Here is a 15,035-nt window from a genome sequence, read left to right as displayed (position 1 = left end):
GAGAGAAACAGAGCTAATGTTTCAGGTCGATGACCATTCATCAGAATTGATAAGGCAAGATACAGCAATATAGCTTTAAATATTCACTTCCTGCCTGCTCTTTATTGTGGGTGATCTGAATGCATATAAATGCATTTTGTGTTAGAGCACTTTAAGGCACTCTACAGATTATGCACTGGGCGAATCAGATGGGGATTTGACAAAACAGTTTCCCAGCTCAATTTTCTAGCTCTCGCTTGTACATTCCATGCTGGTAGAAGGAATTCCATTTAGTTCCTGATATCCTTGTATCCCCTTGGTCCTTAGTACTTCTGAATTCCAGATCATATTCCAGAAATACCCTCACCAAAAAGGCCAAACCTGTAATGAAACATAATAATAATTACATATAGTAAACAACATTGTAAAACCTTTTTGCTAAAATTGCATTTTGAAGGTTGGTTTTATTGCAACCCTACACAATATTTGCAGCTATACCATTTACAGTCATTTCCCTACATGGCCAACAGAGGGCAACGAAGGACATGCTGTTGGATCAGGGTAATCACAAGCACTGTTACCCGGAGGGAAAGTGTCTCGGTGTGCTGTTATTCATCTGTCATTGTCACATCACAAGCAGGTGATGCAAGATCATTTTGTGGACATTATACATAATCTACGTGGTACGAATGAGACCATTGCACCCGCTTATGAACAGTCACAGAGGTCTCACAACTACTTTTCATGGGGGAACGATGTCTCTTTGTCACTCACCACCTTCTCCATCTGACATTGTGTGGATCCTGAAATTAAAACGAAAATCGTAAAAAATTGTAATAATAAAACAACGATGGTATGAATGAGCCTGATTTTTTCCATCCCACCCACTCTCACCCACCCGCTCCGCCCACCCCCACCCGCTCCGCCCACCCACCCTCACTTCCTGGTTTTCCCAAGCTACTCATTGTTTAAGGCCGATAAGCAGATGTACCAAAATGAACGGATTAACGCATGGGCTTACAGGGCCTGTGCCCAGAGGCCCCAGACAAATATGGAGCTCCCAGTTAAACTTGCCATAATACAGGAAAACTAAGTTTTTGCAGGATCAGTTTCACTTAAGTGCAGTATATTGCGATATTGATTTGCTTTAATATTAAGCTGTGTGTAAACATTCTGTTGGCCTATTTCTTGGTGCATTTTACTACATATTTGTGTTTTAATGGATCGGGGAAAGGGTTGTGTGGAGGGTTGCAACAATTCTTAGTCCGGCTCTGTCTACCAAGTCACAGTGAGAGGCCAACACCTAAGATCGCAATGGCTTAGCCCTCGACTCAGGATTGCATTCTCATCATCATCATCATCATCAGAGGCAGTCCCTCAAAATCGAGGAAGACTTGCTTCCACTCTAAAAATGAGTTCTCAGGTGGCTGTACAGTCCAATACGGAAATTACAGTCTCTGTCACAGGTGGGACAGACAGTGGTTGAAGGAAAGGGTGGGTGGGGAGTCTGGTTTGCCGCATGCTCCTTCCACTGCCTGCGCTTGATTTCTGCATGCTCTTGGCGACGAGACTCGAGGTGCTCAGTGCCCTCCCGGATGCTCTTCCTCCATTTTGGACAGTCTTGGGCCAGGGATTCCCAGGTGCCGGTGGGGATGTTGCACTTTATCAAGGAGGCTTTGAGGGTCTTCTTGAAACGTTTCCTCTGCCCACCTGGGGCTCACTTGCCGTGTAGGAGTTCCGAGTAGAGTGCTTGCTTAGGGAGTCTCGTGTCAGGAATGCAGACGATGTGGCCCGCGCAACGGAGCTGGTCAAGCATAGTCAGTGCTTCAATGCTGGGGATGTTGGCCCGAGCGAGAACACTGACGCTGGTGCGTCTATCCTCCCAGGGGATTTGCAGGATCTTGAGGAGGCAGCATTGGTCGTACTTCTCCAGCACTTTCAGATGTCTGCTGTATATGGTCCACATCTCTGAACCATACAGGAGGGCGGATATCACTATTGCCCTGTAGACCATAAGCTTGGTGCCAGATTTGAGGTCCTGGTCTTCACTCTCTTCCTCAGATGACCGAAGGCTGCGCTGGCAGACTGGAGGCGGTGTTGGACCTCGTCATTGATGTCTGCCCTTGCTCCCGAGGTATGGAAAATGGTCCACATTGTCCAAGGCCGCGGCGTGGATTTTGATGAATGGGGGGCAGTGCTGTGTGGTGGTGTCAGGTTGGAGTCTTACGGATGTTTAGCGTAAGGCCCATGCTTTTGTACTCCTTGGTGAAGCTGTTTATGAAGGCTTGGAAGCCATGATCCTGAACAACAAATCCATCACAGACCAAAGCCACGTCCGGACCGGGGTCAAGTAGGGCTGCGTCATCGCACCAACGCTTTTCTTGATCTTCCTTGCTGCAGTGCTCCATCTCACTCAACAAGCTCCCCACTGGAGTGGAACTAAACTATAGAACCTGTTCAACCTTCACCGCCTCCAGGCTAGATCCAAGGTCGTCCCATCCTCTGTCATCGAATTACAGTACGCGGACGATGCTTGCATCTGCGCACATTCTGATTGTATTCTCAAACTTGTATTGACCATGGCAGTAATTCCCAGCATTTCTCTCCAGCACGAAAAGTGAGCCTTGAGGGCTGTGTTGTCCCAACAGCCATCCATGAGGCTTTGTTCAATAATTTCAGTTCCAATCTACATAGCCTCAGCTTCAAAGTATTCCCGTGCTCTCTATTGCTGTCAACCAAGAAAAAACGCTTGCACATTCCAACGTGCAAGGAACTGCAGAGAGCAAAAGAGAAAACAGCACAGGGTGATAAAGAATGAGAGGAAGAGAGGAAAGGAAACTGAGGAAGTAAAGCAGAGAAAATGCAAGAGAAAGGAGGAACAGGGGATAAGAGAGAGGAGAAAACCTATTTGACTGTCCTTAGAAGACTGTGACAAACAAAACTTTTTAACTGTGTTTATGTTTTTAGTGAGAGGCAATGCCTCAGATTTTTGGCTTGTAAATTAACATTTCAAGCCCAGAGTTTGTTAAACATTGATTAACATTACCAAGGGGATAGGCAGGGGAAGAGTCTACCAGATCTTCAGGCTCCTTTACATTGGCTGCAGGAGATGTGGCACAGTAGGCCGGGGATGAACATCTCCTCCAGTTGTATGTACAACCTGGCCTTGTGGAAGCATTCTATGTAGTATCGTTCGCTACCTGCCAGTATCTGACGTCAAGCAACTATCGACCTAGACATGTTTGATGAAAACAGAGCACAACGCCTAACATTTTAATGCAATATAAATACCACTCACAGCTTAAATGATGGTTTATTTAAAATAAACCATCTTTTGACATTGCGCAGCTACTTAACCCAGTCCCCCTTTAGGCCAGCGGATTATGCAGTGCACCATCACTCGGTGGTTTATTTTGCTTTGGTCACCGCTGGTTCCTATCGTGTATGCTGAATGCAAGAACTTGCCAAAAAGATCAGCGGAACTTTTTATGTTTTGTTTTCACTGAACTACAGAACAGAGGCTAAAATCCTACAAACTTGCAGCTTCAGCCCAGCAGAGCTCAGGAAGTTTACGGGACAGTACCCAGACTCAACATTGTACCGAAGCACATTGTGTACTGCTTCTGTGCACTCAGTTTACTGTAGCTACAGCCAATGTCACTGTCTCTCTCTCTCTGCTGTTTATTGTAAGTGTGTGCATTTGCTTGGGGTTTGGACTGGACCGTCTGGTTTTATAGCCATGTCTCGCGTGCCCAGAAAATCCTGGGTGTAAACCGGACTCCAAAGGGGATGATATACAAAGGGGCCTGAGCAAGCAGTATATCCCTGGAAGTGACACATCCTCAAGATTAAGGAGATGCAATGGGTGTGTTAATGTGGATTTTCAAAAAGCATTCGATAAGGCAGTGCATAAGACACTAATAGAAACATAGAAACATAGAAAATAGGTGCAGGAGTAGGCCATTCGGCCCTTCGAGCCTGCACCACCATTCAATATGATCATGGCTGATCACGCAACTTCAGTACCCTATTCCTGCTTTCTCTCCATACCCCTTGGTCCCTTTAGCCGTAAGAGCCACATCTAACTCCCTTTTGAATATATCTAACAAACTGGCCTCAACAACTTTGTGGTAGAGAACTCCACAGGTTCACAATTCTCTGAGTGAAGAAGTTTCTCCTTATCTCGGTCCTAAATGGCTTACTCCTTATCCTTAGATTGTGACCCCTGGTTCTGGACTTCCCCAACATCAGGAACATTCTTCCTGCATCTAACCTGTCCAATCCCGTCAGAATTTTATATGTTTCTATGAGATCCCCTCTCATTCTTCTAAATTCCAGTGAATATAAACCTAGTCAATCCAGTCTCTCTTCATATGTCAGTCCTGCCATCCCGGGAATCAGTCTGGTGAACCTTCGCTGCACTCTCTCAATAGCAAGAATGTCCTTCCTCAGATTAGGAGACCAAAACTGCACACACTACTCTCACCAAGGCCCTATACAACTGCAGTAGGACATCCCTGCTCCTATACTCAAATCCCCTTGCTATGAAGGCCAGCATGCAATTTGGTTTCTTTACTGCCTGCTGTACCTGCATGCCTACCTTCAATGACTGATGTACCATGACACCCAGGTCTCATTGCACCTTCCCTTTTACTAATCTGTCACCATTCAGATAATAATCTGCCTTCCTGTTTTTGCCACCAAAGTGGATAACTTCACACTTATCCACATTATACTGCATCTGCCATGCATTTGCCCATTCACCTTATCCGTCCAAGTCCCCCTGCAGCCTCCTAGCATCCCCCTCGCAGCTCGCACTGCCACCCAGCTTAGTGTCATCTGCAAACTTTGAGATATTACAATCAATTCCTTTGTCTAAATCATGAATGTTTATTGTAAATAGCTGGGGTCCCAGCACTGAACCTTGCGATACCCCACTAGTCACTGACTGCCATTCTAAAAAGGACCCGTTTATTCCCACTCTTTGCTTCCTGTCTGCAACCAGTTCGCTATCCACATCAAAATACATTACCCCCAATAACATGTGCCTTAATTTTGCACACTAATCTCTCGTGTGGGACCTTGTCAAAAGCCTTTTGAAAGTCCAAATACACCACATCCACTGGTTCTCCCTTATCCACTCTGCTAGTTACATCCTCAAAAAACTCTAGAAGATTTGTCAAGCATGATTTCCCTTTCATAAATCCATGCTTACTTGGACCGATCCTGTCACTGCTTTCCAAATTAGATGCTATTACTTCTTTAATAATTGGTTCCAGCATTTTCCCCACCATCGATGTCAGGCTAACCGGTCTATAATTCCCTGTTTTTTCTCTTCCTCATTTTTTAAAAAGTTGGGTTACATTAGCTACCCACCAATCCATAGGAACTGAACCAGAGTCCATGGACTGTTGGAAAATGACCACCAATGCATTACTATTTCTAGGGCCACTTCCTTAAGTACTCTGGGATGCAGACTATCAGGCCCTGGGGATTTATCGGCCTTCAGTCCCTTCAATTTCCCGAACATCATTTCCTGATTAATAAGGATTTCCCTCAGTTCCCCCTTCTCGCTAGACCCTCGGTCCCCTAGTATTTTCGGGAGGTTATTCGTGTCTTCATTAGTCTGCCATTTCCTTGATCCCGATTATGAATTCACCTGATTCTGACTGCAAGGGACCTACATTAGTCTTCACTAATCTTTTTCTCTTCACATATCTGTAGAAGCTTTTGCAGTCAGTTTTTATGTTCTCTGCAAGCTTACTTTAATACTCTATTTTCCCCCTCCTAATTAAATCCTTAGTCCTCCTCTGCTGAATTCTAAATTTCTCCCAGTCCTTCGCTGCTTTTTCTGGCCTATTTTATGTCTCTTCCTTGGATTTAACACTATCCCTAATTTCCCTTGTTAGCCACGGTTGAACCACCTTCCCTTTTTTATTCTTACGCCACACAGGGATGTACAATTGTTGTATTTCATCCATGTGATATTTAAATGTCTGCCATTGCCTATCCACCATCAACCCTTTAATTATCATTGTCCAGTCTATCCTAGCCAATTCACGTCTCATACCGTCGAAGATTCCTTTCTTTAAGTTCAGGACCCTAGATTCTGAATTAACTGTGTCACTCTCCATCTTAATGAAGAATTCTACCATATTATGGTCACTCTTCCCAAGGGGCCCCGCACAACCAATTGCTAATTAATCCTCTCTCGTTACACAAGACACAGTCTAGGATGGCCTGCTCTCCAGTTGGTTCCTCGACATATTGGGCTAGAAAACCATCTCTTACACACTCCAGGAAATCCTCCTCCACAGTATTGCTACTGTCATATATTCAACTATCATTGTAACCCATGTATAAGCTGACCTAAGTTGTACACCCTGAGAACATTGACCACAAGTGGGTGAACTTGTGGGAGACACTTCTAACTTGGACTTTCAGGTACAAAAGGGGAAGTTCCACCCACCTTCATCACTTGAGGTCTTGGTAATAAAGGTAACTGGTCACAGAGTGACCTTCTCTCAAGTATGGACCTCGTGTGCATTTATACTGTACAGTAAGGACTTATCATTGGCGACGAGAAACTGGGATTTAAACCACGCGAGCATGGCCACTAGCAGCACAGAAGAGAGGCACTGTGTTGGTGATGATTGGGACAACTTTATTGAGAGACTACAGCAAAGTTTTGTCACTAAGGAATGGTTGGGACAGGATTCGGCCGACAAACGCAGGGCTCATCTCCTGACGGTTTGTGGATCCAGAACGTACTCCCTGATGAAGGACTTTCTAGCGCCAGAGAAGCCGGCGGACAAGACGTTCCAAGAGCTCAGTAAGTTGATCGGGGAACACCCTAAACCGGCGAGCAGCATGCACATGGCGAGACACCGGTTTTACACGCACCGGCGGCGAGAAGGGCAAAGCGTTCCTGACATTGTGGCAGATCTCCGGCGACTGGCGAGCCTATGTAAGTTCCCAGATACATGCAGAGCGGAGATGCTGCAAGACATTTTATTGAGGGCATCGGGCACGCTGGGGTTTTCAGGAAACTGATTGAGACCAAAGACTTGACCTTGGAAGCAGCGGCTCTGATAGCCCAGACATTTATCTCAGGGGAGGAAGAGACCAGAATGATGTATGACAAAAATCTTGGCTCAAATGCGGCAAACGACCAGGGAGTCAACATTGTTAACACGGCACACAGATCTCTAGGCAGACAAGGGCAATCGGACATGCCCCAGCATGTAGTCGAACCCAAAGGGGGAATTCAACAGAGACAATGACTAGCTGTACGGCGATTCGTGCCATCGCAATGGACAATGCGGCCAGTAATGGGGCCATCAACACCTGTTAATGGTGCGTTTAAGGTCAGTTACAGAGACAGTCAGAGATGATCGACTGGTAATGGACCTTTTGTTTCCAACAACGGCTCATGTTGGAGGTGTGGAGGCAAACACCCAGCCAAAGCTGGCAGGTATCAGCAATATACCTGCAGAAATTGCAAAGTCAGCGATCACTTGGCGCGTATGTGCAGGAAGCCTGCAGCCAGGTTGATGTACGAGGAGGACGGGCCCGATGTAAGCCCTACGAGACCAAATGAATACTGGGGGAAATCGCTGGAAGCTGAAGTTCAGCAAGTTCATGTGGAGCACATATACAGTTCATATACCACGATGCCACCGATAATGATTAAAGTGTTCCTCAATGGCATCCCAGTATTAAATGAGCTAGACACAGTGGCCAACCAGTCCCTGATGAGTATCAAACAGTTTGAAAGGTTGTGGGTGTCCAAGGCCAGGAGGCCAAAATTATTGCCGATTGACGCACAGCTACGGACATACACAAAGCAGATCATTCCGGTGCTAGGCAGCACCACGGTAGCCGCGACCCACAAAGATTTGGAGAACAGGTTGCCACTCTGGATTGTCCCAGGGGACAGTCCCGCACTACTGGGGAGGAGTTGGCTTGCTGTCATGAACTGGAAATGGGGCGATGTTAATGCAATTTCTTCTGTGAAGCGAGTGTCATGCTCACAGGTCCTGGACAAATTTGACTCGTTATTTCAGCCCAGCATCGGCACTTTCATGGGGGCCAAGGTAGTGATTCACATAAACCCGGACGCCAGGCCAGTACACCACAAGGCCAGAGCAGTGTCGTACGTGATGCGGGAAAAGATAAAATGCGAATTGGACCGCCTGCTGAGGGAAGGCATCATCTCGCCAGTCGAATTCAGTGACTGGGCGAGCCCGATCGTGCTGGTGCTGAAGGCGGATGGGTCAGTCAGGATTTGTGGCGATTACAAGGCCACCATCAATCGGGTGTCATTCTAAGACCAGTACCCGCTACCGAGAGCAGAGGATATCTTTGCGACGCTATCCGGAGGCAAACTTTTTTCAAAATTGGACCTGACCTCGGCTTACATGACCCAGGAGCTGGCGAGTGAGTCGACGAAGCTGATCATCATCATGGCACACAAGGTGTTGTTTGAGTACAACTGATGTCCGTTCGGGATTCGCTCGGCCACCGCGATCTTTCAGCGAAATATGGAAAGTCTCCTTAAGTCGATTCCAAGGACGGTGGTTTTTCAAGACGACATCCTTATCACGGGTCGCGATACTGAAGAACACCTCCACAACCTGGAGGAGGTGTTACGCAGACTGGACCGGGTAGGGCTGCGACTGAAAAAGGCGAAGTGCATCTTCCTAGCTCCAGAGGTAGAATTCCTGTGGAGGAGGGTAGCAGCAGATGGGATCAGACCCACTGCGTCCAAAACTGTAGCGATCCAGAGAGCACCCAGACCCCGTAACACGACAGAGCTGCGTTCGTTCCTGGGGCTCCTGAACTATTTTGGTAACTTTCTTCTCAAATTGAGCACGCTGTTAGAGCCGCTACATGCGCTCCTACACAAAGGTCGTGATTGGGTCTGGGGGGACAGCCAGGAAAGGGCTTTTGATAGAGCATCCAACATGTTATGCTCCAACAAACTGTTAACGTTATATGACCCGTGTAAGAAACTTGTTCCAACGATCGATGCGTTGTCCTATGGGGTCAGGTGTGTGTTGCAGCATGTGAAAGCCAATGGTCAGTTACAGCCGGTAGCTTATGCCTCCAGAAGTCTGTCCCAGGCAGAAAGGGGCTACGGGATGGTAGAAAAGGAAGCGCGAGCATGTGTATATGCAGTAACAAAAATGCACCAGTACCTGTTTGGCAGGAAATTTGAGCTGGAGACAGATCACAAACCCCTAACGTCCCTTTTGGCTGACAACAAGGTCATAAATGCAAATGCATCGGCCCGCACACAGAGGTGGACACTCACTTTAGCCACCGATGACTACACAATGCGGCACAGACCAGGCACTGAAAACTGCGCCGATGCACTCAGCAGGCTCCCATTAGCCATCACTGAGGGGGCAACTGAGCATGATGCTAAGATGGTCATGGCTGTTGAAGCTTTCGAAAGCGAAGGCTCACCTGTGACAGTCCTACTCTCTTTAGTTAAGAAATGTGTCCTGAATGGGGACTGGGCAGCCACGTACGGGGCATGCCCTGAGGAATTTAAACCGTTTCATAGGCGCAAGGATGAACTCTCGATTCAGGCCGATTGCTGACTGTGGGGAAACCAAGTAGTCATGCCCCAGAGGGGTAGAGAGGTGTTTATCAGCGAACTTTACAATGAGCACACAGGCATTGTCATGATGAAGGCAATTGCCAGGTCACACGTTTGGTGGCCAGGTATAGATGCAGAACTGGAACTTTGTGTTCGCAGGTGCAACACGTGTGCTCAGCTGGGCAACGCACCCAGGGAAGCCCCCCTTAGCCCCCGGTACTGGCCTGCCAAGCCATGGTCACGCATCCATGTGGACTACGCAGGTCCTTTCATGGGAAAAATATTTTTGGTTGTCGTAGATGCCTACTCCAAATGGATTGAGTGTGCAATTTTAAATTCAAGCACATCCTCCGCCACGGTGGAAAGTCTACGGGCAATGTTTGCCGCCCATGGTCTACCGGATGTCTTGGTCAGCGACAATGGCCCATGCTTCACAAGCACTGAATTCCAGGACTTCATGGCAGGCAATGGAATCAACCATGTCAGAACAGCACCGTTCAAGCCGGCCTCAAACAGCCAGGTGGAACGAGCAGTGCAGATAATCAAACAGGGGATCCTCAGAATCCAAGGGGGTTCCCGACAAAGCCGCTTCCTCCTGTTGGCCAATAGATCCCAACCACACTCACTCACAGGGGTTCCACCCGCAGAGCTGCTAATGAAAAAAACGCTCAAAACCAGGTTATTCCTTATACACCCTACTATGAAAGAAATTGTTGAGAGCAGGCGTCAGTCACAATGTAACTACCATGACAGGAATGCGAGGGTGCAATGTATTGATGTCAATGACCCTGTTTTTCTCCTTAATTACGCTGCAGGGCCCAAATGGCTTGCAGGCACTGTGATTGCCAAAGAGGGGAATGGGGTTTTGGTAGTTAAATTTACCAATGGGCTAATCTGCCACAAACATGTGGATCAAACTAAAAGGAGGTTCAGCAACACCATAGAATAAGCAGAAGAAGAACACGATGTAGAGTTGACTCCACCACAGGTGACCGAACACCGTAACCAAGTGGAGGAGAGCCCAGTCACTGTGGGCAGTCCGGACAGGCCTGAGGCACCGCAAACAGCAGACACTCAGGCCAGCGCCCAACAACCGGAGCCCCAACTCAGGCGCTCTACAAGGGAGCGTAAACCACCAGAGAGACTTAACCTGTGATCCCAATAAGACTTTGGGGGGGAGGTGATGTCATGTATTCAATTGTCATTGTAACCCATGTATAAGCTGACCTAAGTTGTACACCTTGAGAACATTGACCACAAGGGGGTGAACTTGTGGGAGACTCTCCTAACCTGGACTTTCAGGTTTAAAAGGGGAAGCTCCATCCACCTTCATCACTTGAGGTCTTGGTAATAAAGGTAACTGGTCACAGAGAACCTTCTCTCAAGTATGGGCCTCGTGTGCATTTATACTGTATAGTAAGGACTTATCAGCTACAAGTTTGGTTAGCCCAATCAATATGTAGATTAAAGTCGCCCATGATAGCTGCTGTACCCTTATTGCACAGGTCCCTAATTTCCTGTTTGATGCAATCCCCAACCTCCCTACTACTGTTTGGTGATCTGTACACAACTCCCACTAATGTTTTATGTGCTTTGGTGTTTCGCAGCTCTACCCATATAGATTCCACATCATCCATGCTAATGTCCTTCCTTACTATTGCGTTAATCTCCTCTTTAACGAGCAACGCTACCCCACCTTCTTTTCCTTCCTGTCTGTCCTTCCTGAATATTGAATACCCCTGGATATTGAGTTCCCAGCCTTGGTTACCTTCGAGCCATGTCTCCATAATCCCAATTACATCCTATCCGTTAACAGCTATCTGCGCAGTCAATTCATCCACCTTATTACGAATGCTCCTTTCATTGAGACTCAGAGCCTTCAGACTTGTTTTTTTAACACTCTTTGTCCTTTTAGAATTATGTTGTAATGTGGCCCTTTTTGATTTTTGCTCGATTTCTCTGCCCTCCACACTTGTTTTTCACCTTCCTACCTTTTGCTTCTGCCCCCTTTTTACTTCCTTCTGCCTCCCTGCATAGATTTCCATCCCCTGCCATTTTAGTTTAAACCCTCCCCAACAGCACTAGCAAACACTCCCCCTAGGACATTGATTCCAGTCCTGCCCAGGTGCAGACCGTCCAGTTTATACTGGTCCCACCTCCCCCAGAACTGGTTCCAATGTATCAGGAATTTGAATCCCTCCCGCTTGCACCATTCCTCAAGCCACGTATTCATCTGAACTATCCTGCAATTCCTACTCTAACTAGCATGTGGCACTGGTAGCAGTCCTGAGATTACTACCTTTGAGGTCCTACTTTTTAATTTAACTCCTAGCTCCCTAAATTCAGCTTGTAGGACCTCATCACGTTTTTTACCTATATTGTTGGTACCTATATGTACACGACAGCTGGCTGTTCACCCTCCCCCTCCAGAATGCGCTGCAGCCGCTCCATGACATCCTTGACCCTTGCACCAGGGAGGCAACATACCATCCTGGAGTCTCGTTTGTGGCCGCAGAAACGCCTATCTATTCCCCTTACAATTGAATCCCTCCCACTTGCACCATTCTTCAAGCCACGTATTCATCTGAGCTATCCTGCAATTCCTACTCTGACTAGCATGTGGCACTGGTAGCTATCCTGAAATTACTACCTTTGAGGTCCTACTTTTTAACTTAACTCCTAGCTCCCTAAATTCAGCTTGTAGGTTTTTTACCTATATTGTAGCTCTCCCAGTCTTTTTCCTGCCCTCCTGTGCAGCAGAGCCACCCTTGGGGCTATGGACTTGGTTGCTGCTGCTTTCCCCTGATGAGCCATCTCCCCCAACATTACCCAAGGTGGTCTATCTGCTTGGAGGGAGATGACCGCAGGGGACCCCTGCACTACCTTCCACTGCTCTGCCTGATGGTCACCCATTCCCTATCTGGGGCTCCACAGTGAATTCATCCACAGCTCCAGTGTCGCAATGTGGTCTGTCAGAAGCTGCAGCTGGATACACTTCCTGCACATGTAGTTGTCAGGAACACTGGAAGCGTTCCTGACTTCCCACATAGCACAGGAGGAGAATGACATGGGTCTGGGCTCTTCTGCCATGACCTAACCCTTAAATTAACCTAATTGGTAACAACACCAAAGGTTTCTTACTGATAAGAAAAGAAAAAGAAAAGAAAAATATTAAATACTCACCAATCCACCAGCCAATCACTTTCCCGCTTGGCTGTGACGTCACACTTTGATTTATTTTTGCTTCTTTGTTTACCTTCTGCCCCTGCACCAGCTGGTTTCTCCCACCTTCTGGGCCCCTTTTAGGGTCTCGCTGCTCCTGACCTGCTGTGCTGTGACCTCCGCTGCTTCTCCCGACTCCTGGGCCCCTTTTATGGGCGTCGCTGCTCCTGACCTGCTTCGCTGCGACCTCAAGATAGTAGCATGTGGAATTAAAGGGGAATATGGCAATTTGATGTGAGGATAAAAGGACTGGAGAGTTGCAGTGAATGGCGCTCCACAGGTATCATCTGTGTTGGGCCCCTCTAATTTACTATATACATAACTGATCTGACCATTGGAACTGAGGGAGCACCATTGAAACTTGCTGATTACACCAATTTGCGGATATATAGCAATTTGTCATGAGGGCTGCAAAAGACTGCAGGAGGAATTAGATAGACTGCCTGATGCAACTCCATATAGAAGAATATATTTGTACATTTTAAAATAGATAAACAAAATTTGCCTTAGACAGTAAGATTTTAAAAGGTTGGAGGAGGAGGAACCCTTGGTGCGCAGATACAAATGTCATTAAAGGTGACAGCAGAAGCAGGTAAAGCTATTAAAAAATAAGGCAAATTGAATCCTTGGTTTTGTACCGAGAGGCATAGAACACAAACGCAAAAAGGAAATGTTTAACTTTTGCAAACCATAATTCGACTGTATTTGAAGTTTGTGTGCAGTTTGGGCATCCGATTGTAGGAAGGATGTAAAAGTATTGAAATGGTTTGTGATGAGGGGTTACTGTTATGAAGAGAGACTTAGGAAGTCAAGTTTTCCTCCACTGGGGCTTAGAAGATTAAGGGGTGAGCTGACATAAATCTTTATGAAGGCTCCTGATGCAGTGAATGTTTCCACTGGCTGGCAAGACAGTAACAAGGAATCAGAATACTGTATAAAATAATCAGAAAAATAATTGAAGGGTTAGAATAAAATCTTTCTATAGACAGTGGTTAGAAGGTGGAATTCTGTGTCACAAACCATTGTCAATTCTTCTTTTTAAAAACAAGGGAATCTGATGGTTGCTTATAAAAAAAAAGGAATTTGAAAAGATATGGGGAGTGAGCAGTAGAATGGGAATAGACTGGGTGACTTATGTGGAGAAAAGCACCCATTGATCAAATTGCCTGTTTCCATGCAGTGACATTTTATCATTCTATTTTATGATTTTCTCCTTCAGAGAGGTAGTGTGCTTATATACCCTGATTGTTCGTTGCAAGCATAACACTATATAAACCTATAAATTACTGTGGACAATTAAGAGATAAATGCTTATCATATTCAAATGACATCCCCCTGAAGCTCTGCTCGAAATTCCTACACAGCAAGCGAGCCCCAGGTGGACAGAGGAAACGCTTCAAGGACACCCTCAAAGCCTCCTTGATAAAGTGTAACATCCCCACCAGCACATGGGAATCCCTGGCCCAAGATCGCCCAAAGTGGAGGAAGAGCATCTGGGAGGACGCTGAGCTCCTCAAGTCTTGTCGCCGAGAGCATACAGAAATCAAGCGCGGACAGCGGAAGGAACGCACGGCAAACCAGACTCCCTACCCATCCTTTCCTTCAACCACTGTCTGTTCCACCTGTGACAGAGACTGTAATTCCTGCATTGGACTCATTTTTAGAGTGGAAGCAAGTCTTCCTCAATTTTGAGGGACTGTCTATGATGATAATCCATTTTGAATGAAAGGGTTAACACCTGCATTAATATATTGGACAGAGTAATGTCATATCAACATGTAAAACATCTGTTCGCTAATTGCTGACAGTCATTTTTAGGCTTTAGTCTCATCAGAATTTGCGCGATCTAATAAGAATTTAGTCACTGTTTTTTGCCAAATTTAGACCTAGTGGATTTCAGCAAGAGAAACAGTTGGCATTGACTCCAATTGTTAAATTCAGCAAGGATCCTCTCTCTCAGGGTAGAGCCTCGCTAGGCAGCAACACATTTAGAGATAGAGATATCACAACAAAGCCACATTCTCCAATCTGTATTCCTGTCACTCGAGTTTCTCACCTCACTTAAGTCATCCTATAATATCACCCAAAAATCATTCCTTGTAACATAGAAATTGCTATACAAAGAAATACCATGGTCTATCTCGTTTGCCTTCTCTTCTCTTCTTCAGCAGTCCCTCGGAGTCGAGGATGACTTGCTGCCACACTAATATGAGTTCTAAGGTAACCG

General features: G+C 46.4%; 1 protein-coding gene across 1 annotated transcript in view; it reads left to right on the top strand.

Annotated features, from left to right (window-relative positions):
- Positions 1–15,035, top strand: part of th (tyrosine hydroxylase) — a 65,304-nt gene that overhangs the window by 26,944 nt on the left and 23,325 nt on the right. The window lies entirely within an intron of this gene.

The sequence above is a fragment of the Pristiophorus japonicus genome, chromosome 14 (assembly GCF_044704955.1).
Source record: "Pristiophorus japonicus isolate sPriJap1 chromosome 14, sPriJap1.hap1, whole genome shotgun sequence".
NCBI classification, from domain to species: Eukaryota; Metazoa; Chordata; class Chondrichthyes; family Pristiophoridae; genus Pristiophorus; species Pristiophorus japonicus.
Note: the sequence above shows the minus strand (reverse complement) of the source record. Positions and strands in the feature narration are given on the sequence as shown.